This window comes from Melanerpes formicivorus, unplaced genomic scaffold (genome assembly GCF_026170545.1).
Source record: "Melanerpes formicivorus ecotype bairdi unplaced genomic scaffold, bMelFor1.0.p_v2 SCAF_5, whole genome shotgun sequence".
NCBI lineage: Eukaryota > Metazoa > Chordata > Aves > Piciformes > Picidae > Melanerpes > Melanerpes formicivorus.
This window is the reverse complement of record NW_027142357.1, coordinates 4201216-4223027: the sequence shown is the minus strand read 5'-3', so window position 1 is coordinate 4223027 and position 21812 is coordinate 4201216. Positions and strand designations below refer to the sequence as shown.

Genomic DNA, 21812 nt, shown 5'->3' with positions numbered 1-21812 from the left:
ATGCAGCCAGAGTTCCCGTGACATGGTCCTAAAACACTCTTGGACCTCTGAAGGTTCATGTCACTAACTAGCATCAGTAGTTTTTGCAGACCTATCTGGGTTACAGTAAAAATAACCAAACAGCCCCCCCTACCCCTCCCCCCAGACCCCAGCATCCTAGCATCAAAAAAAATCCAACAACAAAACCCCCAACCCAAAAAACAAACAGCTTTGGTCTGAACACAGTGATCAGATGTAATCAGACCACTGTACTGCAGGATTTGAGAGACCTGGCTTCATGCATTTCTGGAAGCCAGTGCATCTGTCAACGATAATGCATCGCTTCTCAATACTGTTCTCTTAAGACTGGAAGTGAAATTGTACCATAATCCTTGTGGTTCACTGAATACTACTTGGCTTTATAAAATGCTTCTCCTCACCACCATAGTTTTGTGGTTTACAGATTGAGTCAGGTCAAAGAATACAAGTAAAATCTGACAGCAGCCACCCCTGCTACATGCAGACCTTGGCTTCATTTGAGCACAACGCAGGCAGACTTACCAAGCACAGAGTTTCTGCTCTTTTCACCTACTACAAACACAGCTCTGATTGTTTAGGCAGCACATAAAACTACTCCATGTGTTGTCATTAAGCATCTTTGGGGCCTCCACGGCAGTGCTTGTGCAGTTGCAGGGCGGCCAGGTTATCTCCCTTTTTAACATGAATTTCTGCTGACACTCAACACACACAAAGACAGAACGCACTCGACGTACGACTGGGTGGCAAACGACACTGGATTCATGGATTCTACTGTGATCCCGTTAGTTTCTTAGCAAGACAGATTAAAAGGCAAATTATTTTCTTCCCCAGCCTCTGCTTGCAGACGCATTGAGGCGGTGGTGGCTTTACACTCAGCTCACAGCTGATCCTGTGTGCTGAATACCAACTGCTGAGCAGGCAGGCCAGCGGGCAGTCCTCGCCAGGCAGGGCTCAGGGCACATCACTCTCGATGAAGGGGATGTCACTGTATTTGCTCTCAGTCACTGCCCACTGCTTCACTGCCTGCTCGAGGATCTCCCGGGAGAGGCGGTGTGCGTAGTCCAGCACGATGGTGCTGGAGGGACCTTTCTCATCCGCCTTGGCTCCTATCAGTGAGGACTTCTCCCCAGTGCAGCCTTCGTTACCTCCTGTGATGCGCTCATCCTGGAGAGTATTTGAACCCACAAAGGCATTCTTGGATTTGATGCATCCCATGGTACATTTGAAGGTGCAGCTGCAACATTCAGTTCAACAGCATTGTTTTGAGGACCTGACAACAGTTCCCCTGTTTCATACACAGTGGTGTTTGCTTCTTGCCGGCAGGTCCAGTTATTTCCAAAGAGGAGAACGTCTCCGTTTGTGCTTCTTCACTTCTGAGGAAATCTGTCAAAACAGCATTTCATGTAAAGGCAATAAACAGTTTACTGTTATCAGTGAGCTCAAAGGGAAGCTGAATTCACCACAGACGCCTGCAGAAGCAGCTTTAATAAATCTCTGCATGGCGTGCCGGGAACGTTTTTATCAGCAGCATCCGTCTACTACAAGTAGGCAAAGCTTGACCTCAATTCAGGCTGCCTTGGAATGCAATTCCCAGTACGTGCTGTAAGCCATCTAGGAATGTAGAGGTCTTAGAAAAAAGAGATAATCTGTTTCTCCCAAACTGCCAACACAGTGCTGTTTTCCGGACTCTGTAAACAAATGCTGCTTAACTCCACCGGCGGCTGCTGCTGAGGAGAAGAAAAACCAGACCCCAAACCACCCCACAGAAGCACCATGCAACCACCACCCAATAACAGCCTTGTGCCATGGCTGTTGTACACCCCTTGGGCAGCACTGACACTAATTCTTGGTGTCATTGTGCTGTGCTCAAGGAGGCTTGGGCATGCAGTCAGGAGAAGGGCTTCAGGAGAAACGAGCTGCTTTTTGGGTTTTTCATCAAGAGGCTGGGGAAAGCAGCAGCAAACTGCTGTGCTCAAGGCAGCTCTGTCAGAGCTGGAGCTCCATTCTTACTGAGATCTAGAGAATCAGAGAATAGTTTATGTTGCAAGGGACCTTCAAGATCATAGAATCAGTAAGGTTGGAAGAGACCTCAAAGATCATCGAGTCCAACCTGTCACCCAACACCTCATGACTACTAAACCATGGCACCAAGTGCCCCATCCAATCCCCTCTTGAACACCTCCAGGCATGGTGACTCCACCACCTCCCTGGGCAGCCCATTTCCAAGGCTAACAACTCTCTCTCTGAAGAACTTTCTCCTTACCTTGAGCCTAAACTTTCTCATGGCGCCCATCATTTAGTCCCAATCTCCCTGCCAGGGGCAGGGACACCTTCCACTGGACCAGGTTGCTCCTGGTCCCACCTAACCTTTCAGTGCAGATGGTGAACTTCAACTAAAGCTGAAGAAAAACATTATGTTAGTGCTACTCCAGTGGAAGAAATTTGGGACAATGATGTATTTTAACCCAAACCAATCAATGGATTCACCTCTCAACATTTAAAACTAACCTGGATCATAACTTTTCAGTTTCTTACCCAGTAAAATCACTTCTACAGCACATTTCTTTTAAGGAATTACTCCTGTGGGTTCTGCTCTTTGTGGAGTTGCAGCTTCTATCTCTATAGATTCATAGAATGCTTTAGGTTGGAACGGACTTTAAAGATCATCTAGCTCCAACCCCCGTGCCACAGCAGGGACACCTTCTACTACACCAGGTTGCTCATGGTCCCGTCCAACCTGGCTTTCAATACTTCCAGGCTTGGAGCCTCCACAACTTCTCTGGGCAACCTGTTTTAGTGCCTCACCACCCCCATGGGGAAAAAAAAAATTTCTTCCAGTTGGAAGCCATTGCCCCTGGTCCTGTCACTACTTGCATTGGTGAAAAGTCTCTCTCCAGCTGTCCTGTAGCTCCTTTTAAATAGTGGAGAGCTCCTCTAAGGTTTCTGCTGGGGAGAACACCAGACAGAGTCCTTTTGTTAGCCTCCTTGAGAATGAGAATGGGTCAGCCTTGAATTCTGGGTTGGTTTTTTGTTTCTTAGCCCACAAAGCTGTGCCTTAGGCCACTGTCTGTAGACAGGCAAAGCAGAATCTCACGATATGCCCAGCTGCGCTTGGCATGAGCTTACCCACTTCTCAGAGTTAATAGACTGCCAGCCAAAATAAAGACTCTGCTGCACAGAAACCAACTGTTCCCTGCAGCTTCACCCAATGACGTTGTACTAAGGTCAGCCAAAGTTAAAGATTTTTTTGTAAATAGCCTTAGAAAACATAACCATGGCAAAGATGTTGAGCCTCATTGATTTGCTTTATATGCTGGGGGAAAGAGGCTCAAATTCAGTAGCCTCATCACAGGCAAATATTTGCTGAGGAGATCAATGCCATGGGCAAGCAAATGGTGCTTCACAGGTAGGATGGCACTTGCCCAGCCTAGCAGCTGACTCATGAGAACCAGGTTCACAATGACAAGCTTCTCTCCTCTTTCTCCTAGTTCATAAAAACATCACAGAGTCATAGAATCATAGAATCAATAAGGTTGGAGAAGACCTCAAGTCCAACCGACACCTCATGACTACTAAACCATGGCACCAAGTGCCACATCAAATCCCCTCTTGAACACCTCCAGGGATGGTGACTCCACCACCTCCCTGGGCAGCACATTCCAATGGCTAACAACTCTCTCAGTGAAGAACTTTCTCCTCACCTGGAGCCTAAACTTCCCCTGGCACAGCTTGAGACTGTGTCCTCTTGTTCTGGTGCTGGTTGCCTGGCAGAAGAGACCAATCCCCACCTAGCTACAATCTCCCTTCAGGTAGCTGTAGACAGCAATAAGGTCTCCCCTGATCCTCCTCTTCTCCAGGCTAAACAACCCCAGCTCCCTCAACCTCTCCTCACAGGGCTTGTGCTTGAGGCCTCTCCCCAGCCTTGTTGCCCTTCTCTGGACACGTTCAAGAGTCTCAATATCCTTCTCAAATTGAGGGGCCCAGAGCTGGAGACAATACTCAAGGTGTGGCCTAACCAGTGCTGAGTACATAATGCATTGGCTTGGAAGGGACCCTCAAAGGTCATCTTGTCCAACCCCCCCTGCAGTCAGCAGGGACACCTCCAACTAGAGCAGGCTGGCCAGGGCAACATTAAGCTGATCTTGAATGTCTCCAGGGAGTCTCCTCAACCACATCCCTGGGCAGCCTGTTCTAGTATTTCACCAACTCTCATTGTAAAGAACTTCCTCCTTATGTCCAAGCTAAATCTGCCCTGCTTCAGTTTCAAACCACTGCCCTTTGTTCTGTCACTACAAGCCCTTCTAAACAGTCCTTTCCCAGCCTTGTTGTAGGTCCCCTTCAGATATTGAAATGCAGCTCTAAGGTCTCCCCAGAGCCTTCTCTTCTCCAGGCTACCTGTTTACAAAACACTTTGTGGAGCTAAGTGCCAGCACTCAGCGGTGGTGGTTCATGTTCCCAGCAGGTCAGACTTAAGGGGCTTCTGAAACCACCAAGCTTTGTGCCAGAATATTTCAGCATTTTGGAGAAATGTTTGTAAACTGCTTTAATAAAATGCAGTCAAGCCTCTTTTGTGGGTAATGACAGGCTGCAGCCCATTCCAGTGTAGTGTAGAGCAAGCAGGCAGTACAGTTAAACAAGCCTGGAACATCCACCCTGCTGCTGCTGTGTGTGCTTCTACCCAACACAGAGGGGAGCTCAGCTATCACTGAGATTTTTACTGCAATACCTTGTTATTAAATGAGTCAAAGGAAGGACTCCCTTCACTGCTCCAAAACCCACATTTATCCCTGTGGATGTTTATAAAACACCCATGAGCTGATGAAACATTTACGGAACGTGCTTACAGACCAGAGGCCAAGGGGCTAAGCTGAGGGAGCTGAGGTTGTTCAGCCTGGAGAAGGGAAGACTCTGGAGGGACCTTAGAGCTGCCTTCCAATACCTGATGGGATCCTACAGTAAAGCTGGAGAGGGACTTTGCATAGGAGTGTCTAATGATAGGACAAGGGGGAATGGTTTTAAGCTGAGGAAGAGTAGGTTTAGACTGGATCTTGGGAAGAAGTTCTTCAGTAGGAAGGTAGTGAGACTCTGAAACAGGTTGACCAGAAAGGTTGTGGATGCCTCCTCCTTGGAGGTATTCAAGGCCTTGGGCAACCAAGTCTAGTTGAGAGGTGTCCCTGCCCATGGCAGGGGGGTTGTAATAGATGATCTCAGAGGTCCATTGCAAGCTAAGCCATTCTATGGGATGCCTGTAGGCAATTCAGACATGTGAATAATTCAAAACTTTCCGATAGCAATATCCTCTGTGGGTCTAATTTTGATATTTATCATTAATAAAACATTAATAAAAATAATTTCCACTTGCTCTTCTGGACCAATATGTAGCTCCAAGTATGTACTATGGCAAAGAATCACTAATAACATCTGTGACCCAGCACTGCTGCAGTCTTTGTCCAGCCAAGGTAACACCCAAGCTTCACTGGGAGGCAATGCAGGTATGTGGCCTAATCCCTTCTGACTGCACCACTGGTAGCAACTTAGAAGTTTCAGATCAGATTTTGTGTCCTCCTTAGGCTTAGCCAGAGCTGTGAATGTAGAGTTACACCTCAGATTCCCCAGGCCCAGGGAAGCTCCATGCCACAGCTGATACAACAACATACTTTATCAGTTTCATTCTAGACACTTTCTTTGATGATGATTCAGTTTATCTCTTTGGAGCCATGTTTTCTACATTGTCCTCTTCTTGCACTTATTACAGGAGGTCTGTCAAGTGGTAGTCAGCTCTAGTTAGTATTTTGTCATTGTTTTAAGATGTTTCCCTCCCACAACTGGAGTTCCCTTTCCTCTTCTGTGAGGGGACACCAACAGATGAGTTAGCGTCTAGCAGAAAGAGGGAGAGAATGTGAGCTAAGGAACAGCTAAGCAACAGGTAGGGAAAAATCTCCTAAGTCAGCATCTTCCTCTAGTGGATCTACTTCAGTTCCCACCTTCTCACCTCTGCTTTTTCATCTGGGCTAAAGCAAACGTTCTTGTGACTGTCCTACACAGAGGAAGTGGTGGGTTATAAAACTTGTAGCTCATGGCAAGGCATGCAAGACAGCTAAATTGTTCCAGATTGATTACCAGTTAATTTGCCTAAAAGCAAAGTTATTGACCCTGGTTGAAATTCATGACCATTGCTCATTTCATTATTTATAGACCACAATCCTTTCCAAGTCACTGCAGTAAGTTTTATGGTTTGGCTGCTCTACTCAAGTTAGCAATTGTTAGCATGTAAATAAAGCTGCCTTCAGTCCTCTGCCTGCTTTCTACTGTTTTGACAACCATTACTTGCACAGATGTGGTGAAAAGCAGTATTTAAATCCTATCTCCTCTCCAGACTGCCAGGTTCTGACAGGGTGTTTAACATCCCTAGCTCTCCTCACAATGCTCACATCCTCAGAGGGGAAGAAAAGGCAGTTCCTTTAGCTCCCAGGAATTGCACAAGGCAAAACTATCTGATAGAAATCTGTTTCTTGCAGTGTTCAAGCTCTAATCTGCTGCCAGTTGTGTCTCAGAAACCAGGGCATAAATGGTTCAGGCCAAAACCTTTGCAGATGCCATTCCTCATGTGACAGAGAAGCTGCTGTGCTTAGCTGGAGGCAGAGGTTGGGGAGCTGCCATCTGCTCTACTATACCAACACCCAGGAGTTAAAGCCACACTACAGAACCACAGAATCACAAAATTGTCAGGGTTGGAAGGGACCTCAAGGACCATCCAGTTCCAACCCCCCTGCCATGGGCAGGGACACCTCACACTACATCAGGTTCCTCAGAGCCACATCCAGCCTGGCCTTAAAAACCTCCAGGGATGGGGCTTCTACCACCTCCCTGGGCAACCTGTTCCAGTGTCTCACCACCCTCACGGGGAAGAACTTCTTCCTAACATTCAATCTGAATCTATCCACTACTATTTTTGTTCCATTCCCCCTAGTCCTATCACTACCTGGCACCCCAAAAAGTCCCTCACGAGCTTTCTTGTAGGAGCCCTTCAGATACTGGAAGGCCACAATCAGGTCTCCTCGGAGCCTTCTCCAGACTAAACAGCCCCAACTCTCTTAGTCTGTCTCCACAGGAGAGGTGCTCTAGCCCTCTGATCACCATCAAAACCCTTAACATCTCTTCTCAGAGGCTGACTTCACAGTAAATTAAATGTTGATTTAATTAATTTGAAAACTAGAGGTTTCCAGTTGTGCTTGATTTCAGTGGACACATAGTCAATATGCCTTTAAATACCTCATTTAACTTCCACGCTATAAACACTGTGCAGTATTTTCAAGAGTCCTGAGAACAACTCGTTCTCTTCCCTATCCCTGGAGCTTGAAGGACAAGTTGAGGTTTTGTTCCACCTCTTAAGTTATTTACTATACACATGGTAGTATGAGGAGAGAGAAAATATTGAGGGAGCTGTACCACACAAAGCTGCACTCACCTTGCAGGAGGGGGTTAAGCAGTCTCTGTGCCTGCCTGGCCAAGCGCTTCCTGCCAAGGTAAGTTCATTTCCAGTTGCTGAAGGAAACAAAACAGTGGTAAAAGGATGTCTGCAGTTCACTATTATACAATATAAAAGACAGGCCAAAAAGGCATTACTGGTACAGATGCAGTTTTATTTGGACAAATAAGATTTTTTTAAGGCATTAAAATCATCAATAAGAGACAATTACAAAAAGATAAATGCAGGCTACCCAAACCCTAGAGTTTCTCCTGCCTCTCTGGAATATGTCTCCATCTGATGAAGACAGGCATAAGAGCAAGAGTTTTGCTGTTAGGCAAACCAGTTCCTGCTTCTGTTTAAATGGTTTCCATCCATAAGGCCTGTGATGAAATCTCCTTGAAGCTCAGTGCTACACTGCAAGGAATCACTTTGCCTAACACTTTCTGTTACAGCAGTCACCAGATTGAAAATGTCACACTTTTCAAAATAGCTCAGCACAGCTTTGCCCAGCTGAAGACAGGGAGGAATTTCTGCTGAGGCAGAGCCAGGCTCCCTGCTTTCCAAACTTTTACTAGATGATCCTTGAGGTCCCTTCCAACCCTAACAATTCTGTGATTCTATTGGTGAGGGACTTTTTAGGGTGCCAGGTAATGACAGGTAGGACAAGGGGAATGGAAGAAAAAATAGAAATGGGTAGATTCAGATTGGATGTTAGGAGGAAATTCTTCCCCATGAGGGTGGTGAGACACTGGCACAGGTTGCCCAGGGAGGTGGTGGAAGCCTCATCCCTGGAGGTTTTTAAGGCCAAGCTGGATGTGGCTGTGAGCAACCTGCTCTAGTGTGGGGTGTCCCTGCCCATGGCAGGGGGGTTGGAACTGGATGAACCTTGAGGTCCCTTCCAACCCTGACAATTCTATGACTCTGTGAGTCCCTGTGACCCTCCTCCAGATTTCCCTCTTCAGTATACTACTTACCAAAGCCACATCTGCTTTTAACAAGTTGTCCCACTTGTCCCTAGTGCAGCACAGACAGCTTCACAACTGGGATTCTGCAAAGGAACCATTAAATGAAACGGTTCCTGTGAAGATGTCAAAGTTCTACATCATCACAAAGCAGTGCTGGCCTTGCAGGAGCCTGTTTGCCTGCTCACCCACCCTATGTGACTTTGACAAACGTAAAGGGATGATGCAGCACTTTGGGAATTGGATTGAATGACAGGCTGCAACAATTTCTGTGCAGCACCTAGCCCTGAGTGCACAGGGGGGCTGCTGCTTGGCCCAGTGGCTCCTTCTGCAACCAGGACTGTTTCAGCAACGACATAGGAAGGATAATAAGCCAGCACCTGAAGCACCCCAACTTTTGCCTAAGCTGAGAAGTTCTCCCCTGTTTTCCCTTCTGCCTCTCAGAGAATCATAGAATTATTAAGGTTGGAAGGGACCTTGAGAATCATCTAGTTCCAACCTTCCTGCCATGGCCAGGGACCCTTCACACTAGGTCAGGTTGCTCACAGCCACATCCAGCCTGGCCTTAAAAACCTCCAGGGATGGGGCTTCTACCACCACCCTGGGCAACCTGTTCCAGTGTCTCACCGCCCTCATGGGGAAGAACTTCTTCCCAACATCCAATCTGAATCTACCCACTTCTACTTTTGCTCCATTCCACCTAGTCCTATCACTGCCTGACACCCTAAAAAGTCCCTCACCAGCTTCTGCTGAGACCTGGACCTTTGTCATCCAAGCACATAGGGAGAACAGATAGATCACTCCAGTCCTGTTGTCATCGTGGAGACAATAAACGCTACACTTTGTAGCAAGGACCTTCACACTCCTGGCAGGTGACCCAGCTAACGTACCAGCAGAGGTAAACCAAACAGCGTTTAGGCTTCCAGACCTCTGAACTGTACCCCATCACGTCAAACATTGATGTCCTGCACGTAGTAACAGAGAGGAATACAAAACCAGAACATCTTTCTGTGCCTTTCCTCTCCCTGCCGAGCTGGGGTGTGACTCGGGAGGACACATGACACTGTTGGACGCTCTGCAGCTCGGAGCTGAGCAGCGCCACACAAATGGCAGAGGGATGAATCATTGGCTCAGCACGCAGCAGTGCCTGCAGCGCTGCAGGGCAGCCCCAGCCAGGGGCTCTCAGAGCTCCCCACTCCACTGCTTTTCATTTCTCCTTCTCAGCAGCTGCTTTGCTGCAAATCCTGCAGAGGAGACAGGCAGTAACAACCCCATGGATCAGTACAAGTTGGGTGCTGACCTGCTGGAAAACAGCTCGGCCGAGAAGGACCCGGGAGTCCTAGTGGACAACAAGATGACCATGAGCCAGAAACGTGCCCTTGTGCCAAGAAGGACAATGGTCTGCTAGGGTGCATTAAGAAGAGTGTGGGCAGCTGGTCAAGGGAGGTTCTCCTCTCCCTCTGCCCTGGTGAGGCCAGGAGTATTGTAGCCATTGTATCTGGAGTATTGTATCCATTTCTGGGCTCACCAGCAAAAGAAGGGTGGGGATCTCGCTGAGAGTGTAGAGCAAAGGGCTGTGAAGATGGTTAGGGAACTAGAATGTCTCTCTTATGAAGAAAGGCTGAGGGACTTGGGGCTTTTTAGCATGAAGAAGAGCAGACTGAGAGGGGAATTTATCAGTGCATATAACTACTTAAAAGGGTGGATGTCAGGAGGATGAGGCCAGGCTCCTTTCAGTGGTGCCCAATGAGAGAACAAGGTAATAGCTTCAAACCTGAACATAGGAAGTTCCATCTAAACATGAGGAGGAACTTCTTTACCTTGATGATGGTGGAGCACTGGAAAAAGGCTGCCCAGAGAGGTTGTGGAGTCTTCATCTCTGGAGTCATTCAAAACCGGCCTAGACACCACCCGGGGCAACCTGCTCTAGCAGGGGGGTTGGATTAGATGATCTCCACAAGTCCCTTCCAAACCCTATCATTCAGTGAGACACACTGCAGTAACATAAAGGCCCCTTCTGATCACAGGAAAGGGAAGCTTTAACAAGCCATCTTAAGACAAGCATTATTCCCTAGTCCATCTACCTCACACAACCACTAACCGATCACTCAGTCAATCTCTAAACACCCCAAAAAACCTCAGACAGTGCAGAGGAAAAATGGAGACCTCACTCCTTGCAGGGCCATCCTGTCCCTCTCGTGTTCCTTACTGCCAACAAGAGATAAGAGTTACAGGCTGAGGGGCTGGATGCGGGAGCCACAGACAAGTGCTGTGCAGGATTAGCATGTAAGTGAAAGCCTCCTGGTTATCTGTCTCGGAGCACACGCTGGAATTTCAGAAGCTTGAGCTTTTCCTCTCCGTGGCCAGAATTGATAAAACTTTTGGAGGCTTCTAAGCCAGCCTGTAACTGAATGGAGAAAGAACAAGACTCACTTTTCAGCGAGACCTCTGGTTTATGTTAAAAGGCTTTTCAGTGAGAGGACAGCTGATGTAGCAAGCAAAGGAGTATAGCAGGAAACCTTCAGGTGAGAACACCAAGAGCTCAGAAAACAGCAGTGCCAGTAGGTACAGCCCTCAGCAGCCACAAGGTTAGTTTTCATCCAAGAAAAGAATAAAAATTCTTGTTAAAAGCAGAGAACATTGTGTGCTTGGTAGCTGTCTGATCGGATGAAAGTAACACTGTCCCCAGTCAGCATGTCCCCAAATCCACCCTCCTCCTGTTTACCAGAATCACATGGAGCAGCCTGAAGGCAAGAGGGTGTGAGGAAGTTGAAAGCTTCTTACAGGTTCTGCTCTCATTTTACCTGAGCTCAACTGCTCTCATCGAACTGAGCTCTTAATTTGAACTGAGGTCTACTAAGTTCTTCCTCTCTGCTCTGCGCTGGTGAGACCACACCTGGAATACTGTGTCTAGTTCTGGGATCCCCAGTTCAAGAGAGACGGGGAGAGACAGACTCCAAGGGAAAGCTACAAGGATGATTGAGAGACTTGAACATCTCTCCTATGAGGAAAGACTGACAGAGCAGGGGCTGGTTAGTCTGGAGAAGAGAAGGCTGAGGGGGTATCTTATTAATGTCCATAAATGTCTGAGGGGTGGGTGTGAAGATGCAGGTGCCAGGCCCTTTCTGGTGGTGCTCAGTGATGGGACAAGGAACAACAAGTACAAACTAGAACACAGGAGGTTCCAGCTCAACATGAGGAGACATTTCTTTACTGTGAGGGTGCTGGAGTCCCGGAACAGGCTGCCCAGAGAGGTTGTGGAGTCTCTTTCTCTGGAGACTTTCAAAACCTGCCTGGGCACATTCCTGTGTGACCTGCCCTAGGTGATCCTGCTTTGGCAGGGAGGTTGGACTAGATGATCCCTGGAGGTCCCTTCCTGCCCCTAACATTCTCTGTGAGCTGCTTATCCAAGCATCTGTACCTACCACTATTTTCTTCAAATGTGGACAGAAACATCTACAACCTATTCATTCTGCTTGGGTTTTCAGTGCCTGGTGGGGTTTTCCCCAATGGCTCAGAATACAAGCAGACAGGTATCAGCACAGACTCTCTGCCAGACCACACGTGAGGAAGAACATTAACCTGCCCTCATACAAACAAGAGCAGGATGAAAGCCTGTTTGCTAGATAAAGATTGGGCCAATATATTTCCTTAGGAAGTGAGGCCTCCAAGTCAGGCAGTAGAAGAAAGGGTATGGAAAAGATGCAGAGCTTCTCAGAAACTCCATCTGTAGGGAATTAAGGAACCCAACTACAGAAATTATAGAGGAATTCCTTGATTCAGAGGAAGGAAAAATTCATGGTCACCGAGGAGATCTGAAACTCTCCAAGAACCCAAATAACAAATTGTGCTCAAAAGCAGTGAGTGAACAGAAATAGAATGTTAGAAATGGATATAAAGCTTTTAACATAAATGTGCAGCTGTTCCATTCCCCTCCATCCTGGGGTCAGCACATCTTTCAGCAAAGCCCACAGATCTTGCTGTTATCAGCCCATCCTCTCACAGGTAGTGACTGCAAATCAACATAGTCAAGAAGAAGACCCACTCAAACATTGTGCCCACAGTTGAGGTAAATGCAAGGTGTACCATCAAAGGGTGTCAGAGGCACTGAGCAAGGTTAGACTGCTCTAAGCAGCCTGTTGGTTTCTTACAGTGCTGTGACACTGTGGATGCAGTAGGGTGGAAACTGGTATTTCCCTACATATACCACAAAACTTCCACCCCAACAGGTCACAGCCCGTCCCCAGGAACACACTCAAACATCAAGCTACTTAGACTGTGCTAAAGCTTAGGATCCAGGCTGGTTTTTAAAGGTATATTAGTGTTTTCTACAGGTGCCAGCCAAAGGCAGACTGCTGCAGATGACAAATAGAGATGCACAAATCTGTGCAAGAAAGCTCCTCCTGCCATTATCACTGGCTGCTGCCCAGCCTGGGGAGCCTGCCAGCAAGAGCTGGCGAGCAGCAGCAGGTGAAGCGGTGGATCAGTATCTCAGTCTGACAGGGTCGTGTTTTATTGTACTATCTGTCACAAGATCCAGCTCTGAACATATGGAGATGCAGATCATAAGGTATGAATGAGGTAGGTGGGTTTGCTTTGTGATGCCCTTACAAAGGACTTTGTACAAGGGCTTGTAGTGATAGGATGAGAGGGAAAGGCTTTAAGTTTGAGGAGGGAAGATTTAGAATGGAGATTAGGAAGAAATTCTTTACAGTGAGGGTGGGGAGACATTGGAACAAGTTGCTCAGAGAGGTTGTGGATTCCCCCTCCCTGGTAGTGTTCAAAGCCAGGTTGGATGAGGCCTTGAGCAAGCTGGTCTAGTGGAAGGTGTCCCTGCCCTTGGCTGGAGGATTGAAACTAGATGATCTTTAAGGTGCCTCCTAACCTAAACCATTCCATGAATGGCAAAGGCTTGGATTAATGCAGATGAAAGTCAGAAGGAAGGAGACAACCACGATCTGCCAAAGATCAACCACAGAAGGGTACAAGAAGAGCAGCACACAACCCTCTTTCTGTCCCTATACAGAAGCCACTTGTCAAGCTAGAAATCAGAATGAGAAATGCAGTAAAAGATCCATTTCTCCACATTTCACACAGGGAGGTGCAGGGAAACACTGCCTCACGTTTTAAAATCACTATTCTGTTACTAAGGACAGGCAGAAACCAGCTGAGGGGCAAGAGAGCCAAGGAGGAGTTAACACCCAGATGCTCCAGCTGTAGGAATCTGCCCAGAACTGCAATAAAGAGCTGTGCCAGCCTTAAAAAATCACTGTCTCACAGCTCTCCCCCAGGATCTGCTTTTTGAATGTCACCACTCCTAAGGTGCCAGCTTCTACTTCCAACAGAGCTGCTGCCTTCACACCCGGGAAGCCATCTGAGGCCAGCTGTGCCTCGTGCAGCCTGGTGGCACTGCCAGTTCATCCCTCCAGGACCCTGCCCATGGAACCACTTTGTCCCCAGAGACACAAGCATCACAAGGCTCTGCCCAAGCCTTTGTGAGACTTGCACAAACCACAGTCATTTTGAAGGGGGAAGTTTCTCAGCAGAACATCATGTTCAGAAGAAAATGAATTGGAATGAACTGGAAGGTTAAAAATGCCACTTTGTGGGGACTGGAGTATAAATCCCTCTTGGTTGATTTTTTTTCCCTCTTTCTTTTTAAATTACTATCTTTAGAAACCTAATTTGGACTCCTTCTTCCTGAACTATGAGAAAGCAGGAGATGTCTCTTAATGCTTTATAATTTTTGCCATGGATGATATTAGCACTCCTAAACCTGTGTTTTGCAGTGTGCTACATCAAGGTAAGCTGCCTGCAGCTTGGAAAAGGTACTGGGGGCAGAGGCAGAGGAGGAGCCCTCCCAGCACCTCAGCCAGCAAATACAGCTGTCTCATGTCCTCCTCGCAGCAGGAACACAGCTCACATGGAAGCAGCCACACCATTTACCTTCCCATCACTCACATCCCTTCACCCTGCACTACCTCCTCTCTGGTAACACTGTGAGTGCCCAGCTGGAGCAGCACCTGTGAAGATTATGGAGTCCAAGCCCCCTCTGCTAGAGCAGATTCACCTAGAGCAGGCTGCACAGGACAGCATCCAGGTAGTATTTGAATGACTTCAGAGATCGAGACTCTACAACCTCTCTGGGCAGCCTGGTTCAATGCTCTGCCACCCTCAAAGTGGATATTTTTTTCCCCTTATGCTAGAATCATAGAATTGCTAGGGTTGGAAGGGACCTCAAGGATCATCTAGTTCCAACCCCCCTGCCATGTTTATGTGGAACCTCCTGTATTCCAGTTTGTGTCCAAATCTCTGTTTTGAGGACTTAGCTGCTCACAACCTGACTGTGAGATGACGGGAGGTGTAAGGCTGTCTGTCTTGAAAACCCCCACCACAAAGCCCAGCTCTTCATGCTTCCCTCCACAGCATAAGCTTGTGATGGTGAAGATCAATCCTGCCCACAGTCTCTACTCACCCCACGGGTCATGGAATCATATGGGTTGGAAGAAACCTCTAGAGAACGTCTAGTCCAAGGCAGGTACTCCTAGATCAGGTTGCACAGGAATGCATCCAGGCTTGCCACCCAGCCTGGGGTGGAGACAACCCTCCCCACAGCCCAACCCTGGGCTACCCTAATCCTTGCAGGACCTCCAAGCAAGAAACCTTGACCTACCAGCACGACGTGGGGGGTGGTTTAAGTGCCACAAGCATGGTTATCCCACCAGCACTCCTCCATCCATCAAGTCAATCAGCTCGGTGAGGGTTCTGCTTGCTGGTTCAGGCTCTCATCCTCCAGCTTCTCGTTCCTAAAGATGCAAACCCACCACTTTAGGGATACGTTTCCCCTCCTCAATCCTTCCTGGGCTCCCTCCCTGGGGGCTACCTGTGCGAGGAGCGTAGGGACGGGCCGGGGCGCCACGCTCCTCGCACAGGTAGCCCCCGGGGAGGAAGCCCAAATCGGCTGCCACCCACCGCCACTCACCCGGCTGCGCTCCGCTGTACTCCTCCCCTCGGCACCGCTGATGCTGCCGGGTGGAGCGGAGAAAGGGAGGTGGAGGGGCGGGGGGGGGGAAGCTCAGCCTCACCGCTCCGCCCTCCCTCGGTACTGAGGTGTCTCAGCAGCGGGATGGAGCCGAGATGGGAAATTAAAGGGAAAAAGGAGGGGAGAAAAAAAATAGAAATCGTCTTTTAGGGGTTTTTAACTTGATGAAGGATGGAGGCAGGAAATGGAGAAAGCTTAGCTCAGCCCTTTGATCAATCAGTGGATGGGGAATGAGGAAGTGCTGGTGAATGGAAAAGTGAGGAGAAACGGTGGGAAAGGCTAAGAGTAAAGTCTCGAGGGAGTGGGGGTATGGGTGTGTGTGTTTCTCCTCTTTCGGCCTGCCAGGCAGCATCAAGTCATGCAAAACTGCAGGGGAAAATAATATAGAATCCCCGAACTGGGTTTGGTTCAAAAATACCTTTAAGATCAGCAAGTCCAACTATTAACCCAGCACTGCCAGGTCACCATTAAACCATGTCCCTCAGCCACCACATCAGAGGAGTTATACCAAAGGTTCTTAAGGAGCCCCCCATCCCTTCTCTTCCTTATTGAAGGAGCTGAGCAAACAAAAAAATCGCATTTCTAATCCTTCTAGAATAAAAGCAGCACTAAAATGTAAAACGTTTGTTGTAGAATAGAATCACAAATTCGTTTGGTTTGGGTTGGAAAAGACCCTCAAGATCATCGAGTCCAACCATGTAGTAGTTGGATAATGGTTAGACTCAATGATCCTAAAGATCTTTTCTGACCACAATGACTCTATTATTCTCTAACTCTACCGAGTCCGGTCCTAAACCATGTCCCTCAGAACTACATCTCTGTCTCTTTTAGCACCCCTAGCGTTGAGAATTCAACCACCTCCCTGGGGAGCCTGTTCCAGTGTTTGAGAACCCTTTCAGCAAAGAAGTTTCTTCCAATATCCACCTAAACCTCCCCTGGTGCAACTTGAGGCTGTTTCCTGTTGTCCTATCACTTGTTACTAGGGAGGCTGCTGTGAAGCTCATGCCTGCCTGGGGCTGGCAAACAGCCCCATGGGACAGGCAATGGTCTCCTGGTCCTGGTGTTGTGCTTTGGGACATGGGGCTCACACTGGGCCTTGGTTTCTCCTGCAGCAACAGAATGATGGAGTGCTCAGCACTGTGCTTGTGCCCTTGATGGAGGTAGTGCTCACTCTAAATGTCCATGGTGACCTCTGGCTAAGCCTCCCTGTGCATTTAGGCAACAGTTCTATTGCCAAGCAGCTTTCTAACAAACATCCTTCCAGTTAGGCAGTGGCCAGCTAAGGGATTTATTGCAGCATTCTCAAAGCCAAAGGAGACACTATGCTGATATTAATCAAGGAAAATGCTGTCCTGGGTGTAGCTGCTGGGTCACAGCTGGTCTATTGTTCTGCTGTTAGCAAGTCCTGCAGGGGCTGTGCAGGGCTAGATAGGCCTTGCAAAATACACACCATATCCCTCCAGTCCCCACTGCCTTCTCTGTGGCTGGCAAACCCCAGGCTCTGCTGCATAGCCCAGAAAGCTGGAGGGCAGGGGGTGGGCAGCCACCCCTGCACCCCTCCACAAATGACATCCTTCAGTTCCTTCTGTGACAGGATCACTGCTTCCAGCTGCTGTGACCACTTGACAACAGCACCCAACATGACACTCATTACTTGCAGACAGAATCCCAGAATGACACAGAATCCCACTGGATTCTGTGGGCAGGGACCGCTGGACATTGTCCAGTACAACTCTCCTGCTAAAGCAGGGTCATCCACATCAGGTTGCACAGGATCACATCCAGGTGGGTCTGGAATCTCTCCAGGGGAGATGACTCCACAACATCTCTGGGCAGCCTGCTCCAGAGCTCTGGCACCCTCACACCAAAGAAGTTTTCCTTGTGTTTAGGTGGAACTTCCTGTGTCCTAGTTTGTGCCCATTGCCCCTTGTCCTATCACTGGGTGTCACAGAAAAGAGTCTGGCCCCATTCTCTCATCCTCCACCCTTTAGATATTTACAAGCATTGAGAAGATCCCCTCTCAGTCCGTTCCTCTCCAGGTGTCCCAGCCTCAGGTACTAACATCGGGTCCAGTTCCTCACACCTATGATTTTGAAGACATGAGTTCTCCAGCCAAAAGCAAGCCCCTTGGGAGTGAAGCACATGTATGCAAGTGTTTGCAGCAGGAACAGGTTTCAGGAGGTTGACTCAGAGCCTGTAAAGCTGGTGGCACTATACCCTTTGATCTCAAGGAGTTTTGGCTCAGCACCTGCTGGCCTGGGATGACTTTGGTCAGAAGTTTTTACTGTTTTACAGAATCATAGAATTGTTTTGATTGGAAAAGATCTCCAAGAGCATCGAGTCCAACTGTCAACCTAAGATCACCATGACCATTAAACTATGTCCCAAAGTGCCATGTCCACACACTTCTTGAGCACCTCCAGGGGATGGTGATTCCACCACCTCCTCCCTGGACAGCCTGTTCCAATGCCTGACCACTCTTTCACTGAAGAATTTTTCCATAATCTCCAATCTAAACCTTCTCTGGTGAAACTTCAAGCCCTTTCCTCTTGTCATATAGCTAGTTACTTGGGAAAGAGACCAACACCCACCCCACTGCACCCTCCTTTCAGGGAGTTGTAGTGAGTGAGAAGGTCTCCCATCAGCCTCCTCTTATCCAAGCTGAACACCTCCTGTTCCCTCAGCCACTCCTCAGAAGACCTATGCCCCAGAAGGCACTCTCTCCCTCTAGAAGAAATAACTTTGAACCTAGTTTTATGTTTTTGTTGTCACAAGATCTGGTACCTCTTCTCCAGAACTAAATGACTCCAGTTCCCTCAGTTGCTCTTTGTGGGACTCTGGACCCTGGGTGGGTGGAGGAGCAGATCACATGAAATCACAGCTCTGAGAACTAAATCAAGGTGGAGTTCTGCAAAGGCAGGGTTTGCTTGCATGAACACAGTGGTGCTGTGACAGCAGTGACTTTTAAACTACGTACAAAGAGCTTTAAGTAAGAATTTCATAGCTATGTTACAAACACCTCTGGCCATTTATGGCCTCTCTAGCCTAGTTTCTAACACGAGGCTCTGCTTTAACTTCAGCTTTTAAGGGGCTGCTCTTCCTACTGAGAAACTCTTGCAGACATTTCGCAAGGTTCAAGCACACCACAGAATCACAGAAAACATCTGGTTGGAAGAAACCTTCAAGATCATCCAGTCCAACCTTCAACCCAGCGCTGAAGAGTCAACACCAAACCATGTTCCTAAGCACCAGGTCCACAGGCTGCTTAAACACCTCCAGGGATGGTGACTCCACCAGTGCCTTGGGCAGACCATTCCAATGCTTGAGAACCCTTTCTGTGAAGAAAGTATTTCCTGGCATCCAGTCTGAACCTCCTGTGGCACAGCTTGAAACCATCCCCTCTAGTCCTTTTGCTTGCCACCAAGGAGAAGAGGCTGCCCCCTCCTCACTCCACCCTCCCTTCAGGTAGTTGTAGAGAGCATTGAGGTCTCCCCTCAACCTCCTCTTCTCCAGACTGCACAACCCCAGCTTCCTCAGATGCTCCTCATAGGCCATGTGCTCCAGACTCTTCACCAGCCTCATTGCCCTTCTCTGGACATGCTCCAGAACCTCAATGTCCTTTCTGTAGTGAGAGGCCCAGAACTGAAACAGTACTTGAGGTGTGGCCTCACCAGTGCTGAGTACAGGGAGAGGATCACCTCCCTGTCCCTGCTGGCCACAGTGTTTCTAACACAAGCCAGGATGCCTCTGGCTTTCTTGGCCACCTGAGCACACTGATGACTTATATTTAATCAGCTGTCATCCCGTACACCCAGGTCACTCTCTATGTTGCAGCTTTCTAACCACACAACCCCAAGTCTATAGATTGCCATGAGGTTGTTGTGACCCAGGTGGAGGACCTGGCACTTGGCCTTGTTAAACACCACACAATTAACCTTGGCCCGTTGGACTAAGCTGTCCAGATCCTGCTGCAAAGCCTCCCTGCCCTCCAGCAGATCCACACGGTCACTCAGCTTGGTGTCATCTACAAATTTACTGAGGGTGCACTCAATCCTCTCATCCAGATAATGAATAGAGATATCAAAGAGGACAGGCCCCAGTACTGAACCCTGGGGAAACTAGCACCCTGTCTGATCACTTCCTTACATCCCAACACCACACAGCACTTGGGCACTGCCCACCTCTCCATGCCACCACCCTACAACAAACCGCTTAGTCCAGGCAGGGACGCTTCAGTGTAAAGTGTGTATGTGGGGCTCACACAGAGCCAGTTGAGGAGATGGAGTTGGGTTTGATGAGAACTTTGAGCTGGTGTTTATTTCTGCGTGCCAAAACATGGTTAATATTTTATGAGCTGGGGAGCATGAGGATGGCTTTGTTACACTTGCCTCGAGTGCAGCCATCAAATGCAGAGCATCCGTTTGGAAGGGCTACCAGGCACAGAGCAGGCAGGTGATGAAATATTTAGCTTGTAAAGCATTGCAGTGTGAAAGGCTGGGGCCAGACTCGGGGGCTGTGAGGTTGAAAACCACAATGCTCAAATCCAAGGTACCCCCAAAACCAACATGGAGGCCTCTGAGCACAGCAGTTGCCCAGGGAGTGGGGGTGTGGGCTCTGCAGGGTACCCTACTCCTTGCCAGGGCACAGGAGCTCTTGCTGCACATGGAGTGGCTTGGGAGGACATGGGCACCAAAGCTTTTCCTGGGACTCAGTTTCACAGATCATACTGCCTCTTGCACTTGTCTCCCCAACTGGGGTGGCTGGAAGCACATTCCTATAGGGGTAAGGAATCGTGGAATCACAGAATCATTTCAGTTGGAAGAGACCTTTAAGGTCATCAAGTCCAATCATTAACACAGCACAACAGAGTGCACCACTAAACCATGTCCTTCAGCACCACATTTACAGGGCTTTTAAATCCCTCTGAGGATGGGGCTCCACTGCTACCCTGGGCAGCCTGTTCCAGGACTTGACAACCCTTTCAGGGAAGAAATTTTTCCTAATAGCCAACCTAAATCTCCCCTGGTGCAACTTGAAGCTGTTTTCTCTTCCTCCATTTCTTCTTAGTGGGGACAAAAGGCCAACCCCCTCCTGGCTCCAATGTACTTTCGGGGAGCTGTAGAGAGTGAGATACCTTCTTTTGCCCAGGCTGAACATCCCCAGTTCCCTCAGCCACTCCTCACAAGACATGTGCAACAGAAGGCACTTTCTACCTCCAGAAGAAATTATTTTGAACCTAGTTTGACATTTTTGTTGTCCCAAGATCTGATATTTATTTTATTAGCCATTTTTATTAGCTATGTACTTTATTTACTAGAGCTTGCTAGAACTTCCTGTAATACAGTCCAAACTCAGTAAGTGCTTGGCATGCCCTACTCTGCCTCTCACGCTGGTGAGGGACAACTACTTGGGTGTCCCCAGAGTGACACAAGCACTTTCCCATAATAAGGGGCATGCAGCATAAACACATTTGCTACAGGAGGAAAATGATGCAAACTGAACCATAGTTCCCATCCTTGTCTTTCTACCTGCTCCTCATCATGGCTTCTCCACACCTGCAGACCCTTCCTCCTTCCAGGTCTTTAATTCCTCCTTCCATACATTCATAGATTCATAGAATGGTTTAGGTTGGAAGGGACCTTAAAGATCATTTAATGCCAACTCCCCAGCCATGGGTAGGGACAACTTCCACTAGATCAGGTTGCTCAAGGCCTCACCCAAACTGGCCTTGAACCCCTCCTGGGAGAGGGCATTTTTCACCTCTCCAGGCAACCTGTTCCAGTGTCTCTCTGCTATGCTTATTTCTGCTCTACTCATATCCTCTTCTGCCATGCAGCATCTCAGTTCCCTCCCATTTTACCTGTGCCCAGTTCACAATAACCCCAGCTTTATTCCATATCTTCTGACCTGTTCTGTGTGGCTGACCAAGACCTCTGAGATCATCAAGTCCAGCTTATGACCTCACACCACCACATCAGCTAAACCATGCCACCAAGTGCCACATCCAATCTTTTCGCAAAGACATCCAGTTGATGGCTACTCCACCACCTCCCTGGGCAGTCCACCCCAGTGCCTAATTAGCCTTCCTGTGAGGAAGTGCTTCCTAAGATCCACCCCAAACTTCTCCTGGCACAGCTCCATACCATGCCCTCTTGTCCTGTCACTGGGTGCCTGGGAGCAGAGCCCAACCCCCACCTGCCCACAAGTTCAGATCTCGTTGATGTGGGTCATGGCATTCAAAAAGGGATGCAAAACTCCATGGAGGGGGAGGGGGGAACTGTATCTGTCCAGCTCTAACCAGCAGCTCAGTCCCTAGCTG

At 48.4% G+C, this 21812-nt stretch overlaps 1 long non-coding RNA gene across 4 annotated transcripts in view; it reads right to left on the bottom strand.

The window, feature by feature from the left end:
• Window positions 1-1233: 1233 nt before the first annotated feature.
• Window positions 1234-21812, bottom strand: part of LOC137441071 (uncharacterized) — a 38722-nt gene continuing 18143 nt past the window's right edge. For 2 of the 4 annotated variants that reach the window (XR_010987319.1, XR_010987318.1), the window contains exons 3-5: window positions 15125-15257; window positions 7487-7563; window positions 1234-1401 (exon numbers count right to left, since the gene is read on the bottom strand). This is a non-coding gene — a long non-coding RNA (uncharacterized lncRNA). Of the gene's footprint in view, window positions 1402-7486; window positions 7564-15124; window positions 15347-15433; window positions 15482-21812 lie in introns of those variants that run through there. The other 2 variants (XR_010987317.1, XR_010987316.1) reach the window with 2 other exon arrangements.